The sequence below is a fragment of the Castor canadensis genome, chromosome 2 (genome assembly GCF_047511655.1).
Source record: "Castor canadensis chromosome 2, mCasCan1.hap1v2, whole genome shotgun sequence".
NCBI lineage: Eukaryota > Metazoa > Chordata > Mammalia > Rodentia > Castoridae > Castor > Castor canadensis.
This window is the reverse complement of record NC_133387.1, coordinates 168523650-168536869: the sequence shown is the minus strand read 5'-3', so window position 1 is coordinate 168536869 and position 13220 is coordinate 168523650.

The following is a 13220-nucleotide window of genomic DNA, read 5'->3' as shown; positions in this document are numbered from 1 at the left end:
GCAACACTGGGCCCTTCCCTGAAGAGACATGATAATGGTGACCTGGATTGGCAGCAGAGGAGTCAAGGTGCCTAGGCTGAGATATTGGAGCTGCCAGGGGCCCAGGAAATGGAAGTAAACCTGAGGTTATAAGGAGGGAAAGGATCTGTCCCACAGATAGCCAAGCTTCATCAGCAGCTGACCACACCAAGGGCTGAATATAAACCAAACTACTCAAAGGGTACATGTCAGCTGTCCCTAACTCTTTCAGGTATGAGCCAAATATCTTGCAAGAGGCATGTATCTCCAACAGAAGGACACCTGGTCAAGCTCCAGGACTTTGCTGAGTCCAGTGTGAGTGCTAATTTGTGAACATTCCAGGACACTCAATTCCTTATCCCTGACCAAAGAGTGATGGGCCACACTGGTCCTCAGTATGTCTATAGCAGTGTTTCTCAACATCAGCACCAGTGACAGCTGGGGCTGCATAATTCTTTGCTGTTAGGAGCAGTCCTTTGCATTGGAGGAAGGTCAACAGCATCCTTGGTCTCCGCCCACTAGGTGTCAACAGCACACCACCACCTCCTAGTTGTGACAATCAAAACTATGGAGGGACAAAGGGTCTCCATGTGAGAACTCTTGGTTGAGACAGTTAGGAGACCCTCTCTTATTATACTGAAGATGTACCTACCAAGATACCCCAGCACAGATTACACACACACACACACATACACATCTCACAACACACCACATATGTGCACAAACTTTAGAGACATGGGTGTAAACGAACACCAGCAAAAACTATTTCTTTTCCTACTTCAGTAAAATAAGTACAGTCCTTGATTGTGGAGGGGAAATTTGCATAAGTTTGAGGACTTAGGGAACGGTAAAAGGAGGTTAAATAATGACCACATGAGTAGTGAAACAATGAAAAAAGGAACAGGTCTGGTACAGAATAGGAAACCAGTGACATTTTTGTGGAATTGATAATTTCTTGAACACACACTTAGTCAACTAGTATCATTCTCAAATATTTATTAAATCTTTCTTAGTAAGTTCCACCACTTCCCTGCAGTATAACACTGAAAGAAATACTGTTTTTTTCTAACATTTTCTTCTGCAAAATGGGAATATAACACCATACTTTATAGCATTGCAATGCAAATTAAGGGAGCTAAGTCATTCAAACACTCATCACAGTGTTTGACATATAATAATACTCTCTCGGTAAGTTAGCCACTGTTACTGTTTTCATTGTGATGGACTTGGGGATTGAATCAACACACGATTATACCAAGGACATGTAGCACAATAAATTTTGAAGCTTGTTTTTGGTGATATTGGGTTTTGAACCCAGTGCTTCACACTGTGAGACAGGCACTCTATTGCTTGAGCTGTGTCTCTAGTCCTTTTTGCTCTGGTTATTTTGGAAATAGGGTCTCACTTCTTGCCCAGGTGGGCCTTGGACTGTGATCTTCCTATTTTAATCTTCACACCATCACTGGGATGACAGGTGCATGCCATGGCTATTGGTTGAGATGGGGTCTCAATGACTTTTTCCCTGGACTGGCCTCAAAACACAATCCTCCCTATCTCAGCCTCCCAAGTAGCTAGGATTACAGGCATGAGCCACCAGCAAATTTTGAAGCTTTTTGATCCTCATGTAGCTTTGTGACACAAAACTCAGGAGTCAGTCACCAGAAGTGGAGCCAACACATGCTTACTACTTTATAGTCTAAGACGAGCCAGGGCCTCAGATTTCTGTGTTTCACCAGGCCCATTTTTTACCACACTGAGGGTCTAAAGTCCCCAGTCAACAAGGATGATTCTAGTTGGCTCAAATAACTTACATTGACTTTTATTTGCTCCTATAACTGGACATCCAGGGGTTGGGTAGGTTCCAAGAATATCCAGTCAGAACTCTGGTTACATGTCATTGAGATTTTTTTAATCCACCTTCTTATAGGCATCAACCTCATTCTCAAAGTAGCTTCCTTGTGGTCATAAGATGGCCACTAGCAGAAACTGTAGCATTGTGTCATGGGGGAAGGGGAGAGAGGAAAGCTTACAGCATGTCTTATTTGTCAAAGTATAAATATAGCAATGATTAAAATGACAAAACAAAGAGATATAACTAATAATTTTAAAAAGTGAGAATGAGCCTCTTCGATCTCTGCCTCAGCCAAAATTAGGTCATACAACCATTCCTGAACCAAATGTTTTCAAGTAGAACAGGCTTGCTCTATTTGTGTAGCCAGATCTTACCACACCTGGAGCTAAAGATGGCTTGAGAGCGCCTGGGAAAGCAGATAACATGGAGAGGAGGTAAATACCAGGTCAAGGTTGTCTCAGCCAGGAAGGAAGAGGGAATGGGAGCCCCACGAGTCGCCATCATCAAACCCTGTAGATATTTAACACTTAAAACCTTTTCATTTATTATGTTGTCCAGCTTCTATTTTCTTTTGGACAATCATCCAAAAACAGGAGTTGTAGCTGAGTCTGATAGAGCCCTCAAAATAAGGAAGCAAGATTTGATGGGAGTTCTGAGAGAATTAAGGGAACCTTGTTCCCCCAAAGAGATCTGAAAGAAATGGGTGAAAAGAGGAGAAACAATAGTTCTGAATGAAGAGGAGCAAGATGTGCAAAATCCTCAAAAAGATGGAAATCCCACACAGTAAAATTCCAAAGATGCACACATCCCACCAGCTGCTTCATGGTTTTTCCTGTCATTTAATTTGCTCCATGTAACAAAAAGCAGTTCCACACCCTCCATTTGTTATTTAACACGTTTCAGAGAAGCTGGCTCTTCATCTTCTATGAACAGTTCCTCTTCTGAAACATCATAAATCCTCAGCAGTTCTTCAAGTGTTGGGTTTACTCTTTGTTCCAAGGCTTGGCTGCCACTGATCCACACATACTACCCTGCAACAGCCTGAAGATGTCCCCTGAGAACCGAGATGAAGGACTGAGAAAACTCTTCCCTACATGACTAAGAAATGCTTTCCTCATGGGTTTGGAGCTTACATGCAATCCTGTGATGAAAGCTGCTCCCCTATGAATCTTAGAAGAAGGTAGAAAGAGGAAATCCAGTGGAACCCAGAGGTGGGAATAAATTCTTCCATGTCAAAGAATAAAAGAAAGAGAAGAGAGAAAGCATGGAATGAATAAGTGAGAGTTTTAAGTTGTTCTACCTCCTGCTCATGCCCACTTCCCCTCCCAGACTGCAAAGTGTGGGTTGCAAGAACCCCATGGACTGTCCAGGTCCCTGCAGGTAACTGGGATCACGGCTCTGCATGCAGCCAGTTCCTCTTCATCCTCCACCCCCATTCCTGCATTCTAGCAAGAGGCTTGAAGTTCTCACCTCACTTCCAGGTGAGTCCTGAGACAGAATATCACTAACAAGAATGAACAGAAGTCTGAGAAGGCTGATGTCATAGTTAAAATAAACCATCTGTCCATTCCATTATATCCTAACTCTCCCAAATGAAGTGGGGCCATCATCCTCCAATACCATACACTCTCTCTGTCCCTGGGATAGCAATTCAGCGAGCATGTCTGTCACTACAGCCTCTGGAAATTCAGGCATCAGCTCAGGTCTCCATGAGCACAGATTACAAAGGAAGGGGAGAAAAAAGTCACATGTCTGTGAGATTCTCCCAGGCCCACTATTGCATGTTGGTGTGGCCCTGCACAATGGATCTTGCATCTTAGGCGAAGTGGTACTATGTCTAGGTAGGGTGGTCAGCAGGAGATGTCTGCCTGTCTGAGCAGAAAGACTCTTCTTTGCTCTGCACATATGCACACTAAGTTATGCGAACTCAAGCCTTCTGTTTCTGTTTATTTGTCTTGCCTTGTGTTGTTTTATTAACCAGAAACTTGAAAAGGAGGCTGTCTTTGTTGTGTTGCCATTTGGCAGGAGACTAGAGGTTACAGTAGCAAGCAGAGCCTAAACATTTTTTTCCCTTAAATCTCGATGAAAGTTCCTTCCAAAGAGAAAAACTATATCCGATTCCCTGTCTCCCATTGAACCTCTGAAGGACTTCCCACACCTTACCTTCAAATAACAGAACCATAGCCAACGAAAATGGAAAAACATAAATTTTTGCACGTAAAATGAAAAGTCAGAAGGTGCAGACAGGCCTGTGTCAACAGAGTATTTTTAGCCATCAGTGAATTTTTAAGTCAAGTTGTAAGGCATGGCTTTCCACACACGGACCCGGGCTGTGCTTTTTAGGATCTTTGCCATCCATGGATATTTCACTGCATTTTCAAAAGGAGATCATATTCCCATCTTAAAGACTGAAAAACTGAGGCCAGATGGAGAGAAAATGACCTGCATAAATTCTCAGTGATTGGGAAACAGGTGAAATATCTTCTTCATCAGCATACCTCTTGGGGCAAAGATACTAACCCATCGTTCTCCCTCATCATTTCTCAATATGCACTCATTTGGCTCCCTCCCTAGAACTTAAATATTGTGCTTTTATTCTGTATTACTTCTCTTTCTCCATCCCTAAACTCAGAGCAAAAGAGATGAAGAGCAGAGAGAACTCTCCTGCAAGTCTCACAGAACCTCTGTCCTTGGGTCCTAACAGAGGTTTATAGAACAGGCTGACACAGAAAGAGACAGGCCCTGCCCCTCATGCTAGGAGAGAAGATGAATGCTGCAGCTCAGTTTTCCCTCTGTTTCCTCAACAGTCATGGGTAGCTAAGTCTCAACGACCAAACTGTGGCCGTTAGAGGCAGGAAATGGCATCAGAGAAGAGAGACTCAAGCTTACCCACCATGGAGAGCCCAGGGCACTTAGTGCTCTTCCAGGTCCCAAGGCTTCCAGACAAGCTTGCACCTGAGCAAATCCTCAAGGGCTCAGATGGCCTATTGCATTTCCTGAACTACTCCTGAGTCCAGACCTGCCTCCAGGATGGCTGGTGCTGCTCTGACACCTTCAAGGAGCTGCTTTGAGCTTCCTGCAAAAGTGAGGATGAAGTGGTGCACAGATTCTGGTCTAAGCCTCGGGAGCAGAGGGAGAGTGGGGGAGGGTGTCCCGGCCTTGCTCCTAAATACGGGGAAAGCTATAAGTACAAATCGCTTCACTTTTATCCTCAGTTTTCACCAACCCTGGCATAATGAGATCTGAAAGTGGAAGGACAAGTCCTGTGCCCCTGGTGGCAGGGGAGGCACCTGGTACCCCAAGGTTCTTTTCTGTGGCTAATCTGCCTATGGAAGCCGTAAAGATGACACTGCTATGCAGAAATGATGACTTTGGAGGTAGTAGAGGCAACCATGCAAGAGTAATGCAGTGCAAAAGGGCTTTGGTTTTGTTGTTGTTGCTTTTGTCATGTGGTTGTTTAAGTCATTAAACAGAATTGTTGATAAGCTGGGCAAGATGAATCCCTAAGCCCAGACCCAACTCATTCTTCCATCCCCCTAATGTGTGTTCTTGCATGTGTGTGTGAGTGTGTGTGTGTGTGCCTGTGAACTGAAAGCTTCTTGCAATAATAAATAGTTCAAGAGCACTATTAGCTTATCATGCTGCCTAGCTCTGTTTAAAAGTGAATCAGCAGTCAGTCACATACACCCTCCGTTTTTCTGACAAATAGCAATTTACGAACACATGCCTTATATGTAGGCTGATTACAATGCCAATAATTTAGTATTTCTTTATTAGAAGGTTTTTTGGCGATGTATACTTTGGTAACTGCTTTCGAGTTTGAGTTTTTTTAAACCATTTTCATCGATTAAGTGAATTATATATTTGGGACATTTAAAATATAATTCTATTATTAATACAGTTCATATTATTAAAAATAAGTTCCAGACACCATGTTAAGTGCTTTAATATATAACATAATGTAATTTTAACTAAAGCCCTTGGAGATAGTTGCTGTTACATATTCTTACTTTTAGGATGGGAAAACTGGGGCTCTAGAGTGTTAAATTACAGGCCAGGGTACAGCAGAGCCATTCCACAAATCTAGAGCTAGAACCCAAAGCAGGAACCTCGCCACCATATACCACACTCCCCCACTGCACACCTGGGGATGTTAGTTTAATAGCAATTACTTGTCATCCTTGACAACACTATCAGTCAATCTTATTTTTGAGCATTTGATCCTTGCTGCTTAAATATCCATAGATCTTTCTTTTTCACAGAATTTTCTAATGAAAAGAAGGAGAGAGGTACTCTTTAACTACAAACAGAATCATAATACAAGCACAAATAAGTCTCTGCGTATTACAGCATTGCATGTCTGGGTCTTATTTTTGAAACATGGAATCCTTAATTGCTTAATAATCCAGGGGAAATTTATGTTCATATTTTGTGTCTCAGTTTGGAACCATTTATGTGATGGTAAATATAGCTTTTTCAGTCAGCTTAGCCACTAGTGTCAAAATATCACAATATAGTCAGATTAACAACAAGCAGCAATGTGGTACCTGTAACATCTTTAAAAAACGTATTCAAATTTACATGATTCTAAACATTGTCAAGCAGTCAGTTCTACTCCACTTTCTCTGAGTTCAACACAATCAAATCACAAACCCAGCAAGCTTTCTAATATCTCAATAGATGATTACAAAATGTATATGGAGTGTGATCTGGGAGGAAAGCTCAGGTAGAGCACTTGCCTAGATGTGTAAGGCCCTGGGTTCCATCCCCAGTGCCACAGAAATTAATTACTTAGCTAATTGATTAAAATATGGAATGCAAAAGTAGTGGAATGGCTAAAAGAATAAAGTCAGAGGAATTACACTGTCCACTCACTCTATTACTTTGGCCAAAAGATAAACATATAGCTCAATGGAACAGAGTAGGAAACCCATTTAGACCAAAGAAAATAAGACCAACTGATTTTTGACAAGAGCTCAAATGTAATTCAGTGAAAAAAAGTTAGCCTTTTCAACAAATGGCACTAGAACACTTAGATGCCTATTTGTGAAATTAATTAACTAATGAACTATTACACATGCTTCACACTTGATACAACAACCATTTTAACACTATCAGACTTCTTGAAGACAACACAGAAGATCTGCCTGGTTTTGAGTATGGCAAGGCAGTCAGATACGACAACAAAAGCAACACTCATAAAATTTTTTAAAAATCAGACCATATCAAAATTTAAAAATTTTGCTCTGAAAGACATGGTTATGAGAATCAAAAGATAATCTACAAAATGGTAGAAAATATTTGTAAGCATAAATCCAACAAAGGACTTGTTTCCAAATCATGTTTTTTAAAACTATCAAAATTTTAAAATGTGAAAATAAACTAAAATGATGTACAAAAGAGCTGAACCAACAGCAGCGAAGACACATGGAGGGTAAATACAAATATGAAAACATATGGAATGTCTTTAGAGACATGCAAAAATAAATTAAGTGCTGGTGAATATTAAAAGTAGAACTCTCACATCTGTAAGTGGGAATGCAAGATGGGTGCAGCAATTTCCTATAGTTAAACATTCACCTTCCATAAAGCTCAGACATCCATCTCCTGAAAAGAGAATGATAAAGAATAAATAATATTTAAACACTATATGCATCTGTGTATGAAGATAGTATAACAAAATGCACTGATTGCTATTGATTAAGAGGGGAGCAGTACAATAAAGAATAAATAATAAAGGGGATTAATCTGGTTAAAGTATGGTATATACATGTGTGAAATACCAAGACAAACCCCCCCTTGAACAGTCAATATACACTTAAAAAATGGAAGACAGGAAGATAAAACACGTTCTGTCTGGGGATGGGTACAAATGTGTGTGGGAGGGGGTGGGTAAATGGAGAGGATGAAGTACTTTGTATTCATGTATGAAAACAGAGCAATGAAACCTGATGAACTTGTTCCAATAAGAGTAGAGGGGAGGTGAGGGAGAAGGATGGAGGAGGTGAATCTAATTAAGATACATTGTAAACAAGCACACATAAAAATGTCACAATGAAGTTCCCCTGCACAACTAATACATGCTGATAAAATTTTAAAAACAGAGAGACTCTAATAGTCTCTAATTTTTAATTAAAGGTTAAGAAAATGAAATCCCACTTCCTAAGTAATTACCTCCAGCAAATTGAAAACTTATGTACTACAAAAACCTGTGTACATATATTTACAGCATGTTCGCTCCACATTTGAAACAGCCTAGGTGTCCTTCAATAACTGACTGGATAAATAAAACATGGTACATCTATGTAACGGGATATTACTTAGCAGTGAAGAGTAATAAATTATTAATTCACACCATAATATGATGAATCTTAAATGTATTTTGCTAAGGGAATGAAGCCAGGCCTTGAAGACTGCATAGTATATTATTCCATTTACAAAACAGGTAAAACTATGAAGATGGAAAACAAATCAGTGGTTGCCAGGGATTGAGGGTGTGATGCAGGGGAATTATTGTACAGTGCTATGGTGACGCTAGGTGTCTGCAAAGCCTAAAGAACTGTACATCACAAAGCAAATTTTACCGTATGTAAATTTAAACAACTCCAATTTCAGTAAAACCCAAGATGGAATGAACAATATGACAAGTGAACTTAACTGTATTACAAATGAATGACAAAGGAACTGAGAGAGTGAGGGAAAAGGAGATTATCTAAATAACTTTTAAAAGTTTATTGGCCAGATACTGTAAGGCTAAAGACCGACAGAAACTAAACATAAACATTGTACTTCAGGTGGGGGAGTTTTTCTGTCCTGAGGGTATGCATTAGCATTTGTGAAACCACTTTACAGGTATACTAAGGTTGAACAACAAGTAAACATTTAGGGCTAATTAAAGCCAGCTTTCTCACTGTTAAGGAAATCGATTACAAATAAGCCAAGAGGAAATTCTAGAATGAACACTGTAGAACTAGATTGACATTGGAGTATCAGCATTGACTCAGTTTTGAATATATACGTACAGGTTGACACATATCAAGTTATGTCCCCCCCAAAAAATTAATATGTTGAAGCTCTAATCCCAGAGAGACTGAATTTGAATTTAAGCTTAGCCTTAATTAAGGCTAAATTAAGTCTTTAGAGTGGACTGTAATCCAATATGACAAATATCCTCATGAGAAGAAGAAACACTAACAACCTGATTGCCCAGAGGAACGGCTGAGTGAAGACCCAGCAAGAAGACAGCCATTGTAAGCCCAGGAGACACCTGAGGAGAAACTTAACCAGCTGATACCTTGATCCTGGACTTCCAGACTCTAGAATCTTGAGAAATAAACTTCTATTGCTTAAGCCACCCTGTCTGTAGTATTTTCTTAAGGCATGCTACCCAACTCAGACACAAACGGAAGGAAAGACAAAGAAATACAGATATGCATGTGCACTTACATTATTATGTATACATAAAATTCTTTGATATATCTGCTGAAAAGAAGCTGAAAGGCAGTCACACCGAGCAACAAAGAGCACAACTAATTTCCAAATCTTGGTTTCTAAATACCATTCTTTGATAGCAAGAACCAGGGATTCTTGGAGAAGCAATTTATACCAGGCTTGGAGCAGGGAAAGTATAAGACAAACCTAGAGCATCTAATGGTGTCAGAAAGTAAGGAGGTACTGAAGGAAAAATAATTAAAAAGGATAGGGACACAATAGAAGGTTACAGGAGCCCAGGGTAGTGGTGTATCCCTGTAATCCCAGCACTCAAAAGGCTGAGGCAGTAGGATTGAGAGTTTGAGGTGAGCCTGGACCATGTAGTAAGACTCTTGTCTCAAAAAACCAAAACAAACAAAATGATACAGGTATCAACCTGCTAAACCTCCCAAAGACAACAGAGCAAAATAAACAACAAACCAAATAATTACAGTAATGGATCAAATCCAAAGGATGAAATATTCCTGAGTCCATACTGACATAAATAGATGAGTATGTTAATAAGTAAAGGAGAAAGGACCACTCTTCCTTTCAAAAGAATTCTAATAGGGTAGAAAGAAGGAGTGAAATCTCCCTTAGAGCACCACACTAATTACTATGCAAAGTCATGTTCACCAATGAATGCTAAACTGGTGAGTAGAAAAAAGAGTAAGAAAAAATAGACTCAAAGTGTCTCCCCTCCCCACAAAATCCCTCTTAGCTGCAAAGTGTCTCTGTCAAATTCCTGTTAATTGCAAGATAATAACAACATGGGAGAACACTGGTGAAAAACACTTTGACCAAGCAATTGAGGTTAACATTTCTAGTGCTATGGTTTGAATATGAGTGATGTCCTCCAAAAATCCATATGTTAAAGGGGCGACCCCCAGGGTGGCACTACTAGGAAGTGGAGAACTTTAGGAGGTTGGAGCTTAGGTCATTAGGAGTGTGCCCTTAAGGGGATTGTGAGACCTAGTCCATCTCACCCCCTCCCTCTCTCTCTCTCTGTCTGTCATGGTGTGAGCTGTTTCCTCCTACACATGACTCCCACTATTTCTATTGGCTACCCTCACCAAAGACCCAAAGCAGTGGGACTGCCTGATTTTGGAACTGAACCTCCAGAACCATGAGCTAAACCTTTTCTCTGTATAAGTTAATTACCTGACATATTTTGTTATAACAACATGAAGCTGAATGGTACAACCAGTAGTAAGATAAGTCAATGTCATGCACTCCTGGCCTTTTGTAGCACTTCACCTCTGTGGTGCTCTTCCCCAAAATACACAGCCTCGATTTAATTATAAGCAAACTTGAGACAAACTCAAATGTCCTATAAAGTATTACATAGAATACTTTTCAACATGATCACCCACGTGTTCCAAAAACATCAAGATCGAGAAAGAGAAGGAAAGACTAAAGAACTTCACAGATGGAGACTACTAAGAACATCTAACTATTTAATGCAATGTCAGGTTCTGGACTGGACCTTGAAACAGAATGAGGACATTGTAGGAAAACCAATGAATCTGAAGGCCTTCAATTTAGTTAACTGTGCTGATACTAAGCTTGATCTCAGTACCGTGGTTATGCAATGTGAGAATAAGGGAAGCTGAGTGGAGGATACATGCAAACTGCCTGTCCTCTCTTTGCAACTCTTCCTCCTGGGATGAAAGGAAAGGAAATAGAAGGCAACACTGGGTGTTTTAAACAAGGAAAGAGAGAAAGAAGTACTGAAAATCAATGCATTGGATTATTAGTGAACAGCCCCCATCACTCAAAAGAGCTGGAAAATCCATCTGTATCATTGGACTTGGTGACAGAAACTCAACCAGGGAATATGAAATTAGAAATTAAACAAACTGAGTGAGTTGTAGCTGGCTTTGCAGCTCACTCTGCAAGGTTTGATAAATTGCTTACTGTTTCTTACACTCGGATTTTTCATGTGAGACTCAGTTTTCAGCAAGTAAAAGATGGAAATAATAGCCGGGCACAGTGACTCAAACCTGTAATCCTAACTACTCAAGAGGCAGACACCAGGAGGATTGAAGTCCAAGGTCAGCCCAGGCAAATAGTTCATGAGACCCTTTCTCAACAAATGGTTGGGCACAGTGGCATATGCCTTCATCCCAGCTGTGCAGGGGAAGCCCAAATAGAATTACTGTCCTGACCAGCCTAGGCATAAAGCCAGAGCCTATCTTAGAAATAACAAACACATAAAGGGCTGGTGGCATGGCTCAAGTGGTAAAGCCCTTGCCTAGCAAGATCAAAGCCAGGAGTTTGACCCCTAGCACTGCCAAAAAAAAAAAAAAATGCTAACAATCATGTCTTTTGATGAAATAACATATTTAAGGTTTTCCATTAACAATGAACCAAGTTCTGCTTGGTATTCTGCTCAACTGAAAATTGGGCACAAGTTCCTCTCAGGTCCTTTCCAGCATCATTCAAGTGTTATGATAGAGAATACCATCAGGCTACCCACACTCCTATTTGTCTTTGACAGAAGTGGTATGTGTGCTTTTCTTATTAACACAATGGCATTTTCAATAGCGCACATATGAAAACTCAAATAAATGTGAGAGGTGGGAAGGGGTGACTTCCTTTGCAAAAGCATTACTTATTTACAAAAAAAAATTTTAATGCTTAACTATGAAACTTACATAACTGTTTTCCCCAGTGCATTAAAGTATAACTTAATTTTAATGTGATCAATTTAATACAAGTTTTTTAAAGAGAATATCAGTTGCATCAATTAATGTCAGCCACCTCCCCATGAAACACACATATGCACATTCATATATATGCTAAATGCCCACGTTTGTGTGTGTTCAGACAAGTGAGTATGGTTGATTTTTTTTTTTTTAATTTTCTGTGTTAGAACGCTATGTGATATGGCTGCCTCCTACTCCAGCCCACATGTTGTCCTTCTTGGTGGGTTCCACTTCTCCTGCCACAAAAGTTGCAAGAGGGTTGAAATGTGAGGGCCTGAGTTTCAGCCATGTGTTCCTTCCATTCCTGTCCCCACTGGGGCAGGCAGGAAATGCCAGCCTCGTCACAGGAAAGCCTGTTGTGGTGAGATTTCCCGATTTACTTTATAAATGCAAGAAAGCCAGATACAGGAGGAGATAAGCACTTAAGATTGCAAGTGCTTATCATCTCACTGGCTTCTGGGCCCCACCACCAGGACTAGCTTCTCTTCTAGAGACACAGGCCAAATTTCAGTTTGATTCCAAATCGAAAATAACTGTCCAACCAAGCAATACACTGACCATCCTTGGGAGAACCCCCTCACCATTCCTTGGGAGAATTCCCTCCAAATGCTTGCTGGATTTTCACCATGAGTGGGATTCTTTGCTTGGCACATTGCTCTCCACCCTGACTGCACACTGGACTCACATGGGGCTAGCGAGGATGTATTAAAAACTGTGAGGTATCTGGTTCTCCAGGCTTGCAGCTGATGTCATAGTATACACTTGACTCTTGTCTCTGCTGGCCTGTGAAGTTTTCAGTAAGAACACTGCTCTGATGTTTTACTGTTGGTGCCATTTACATGAAATGTGTGGTAGAATAAAAAGGATAGGAATCTCAAAAGCACAAGACAGCCAGCACTGGTGGCCAGCTGAGTTAATAAAAGACATATTCAACTAGCTCTATCTCAAATCAAGTGGGCTCTGGCAGTCACACAGGCCAATCTGCTCTCAGGCCTGAGCTTAGGAAGGGGAGTAGTAAGGGCTGGGGAATAGGAACTACATCCTTTAGAAAGATTGCAATTTCTTCAAGATTCATTCCACTCCTTCTAGTCAATTTTTGTAAAGTAGAACCACTGAAAGTCACCACCCAAAGAATCAACCTGCAGGCTGGGCAGAGCACAATCTAATCTCCT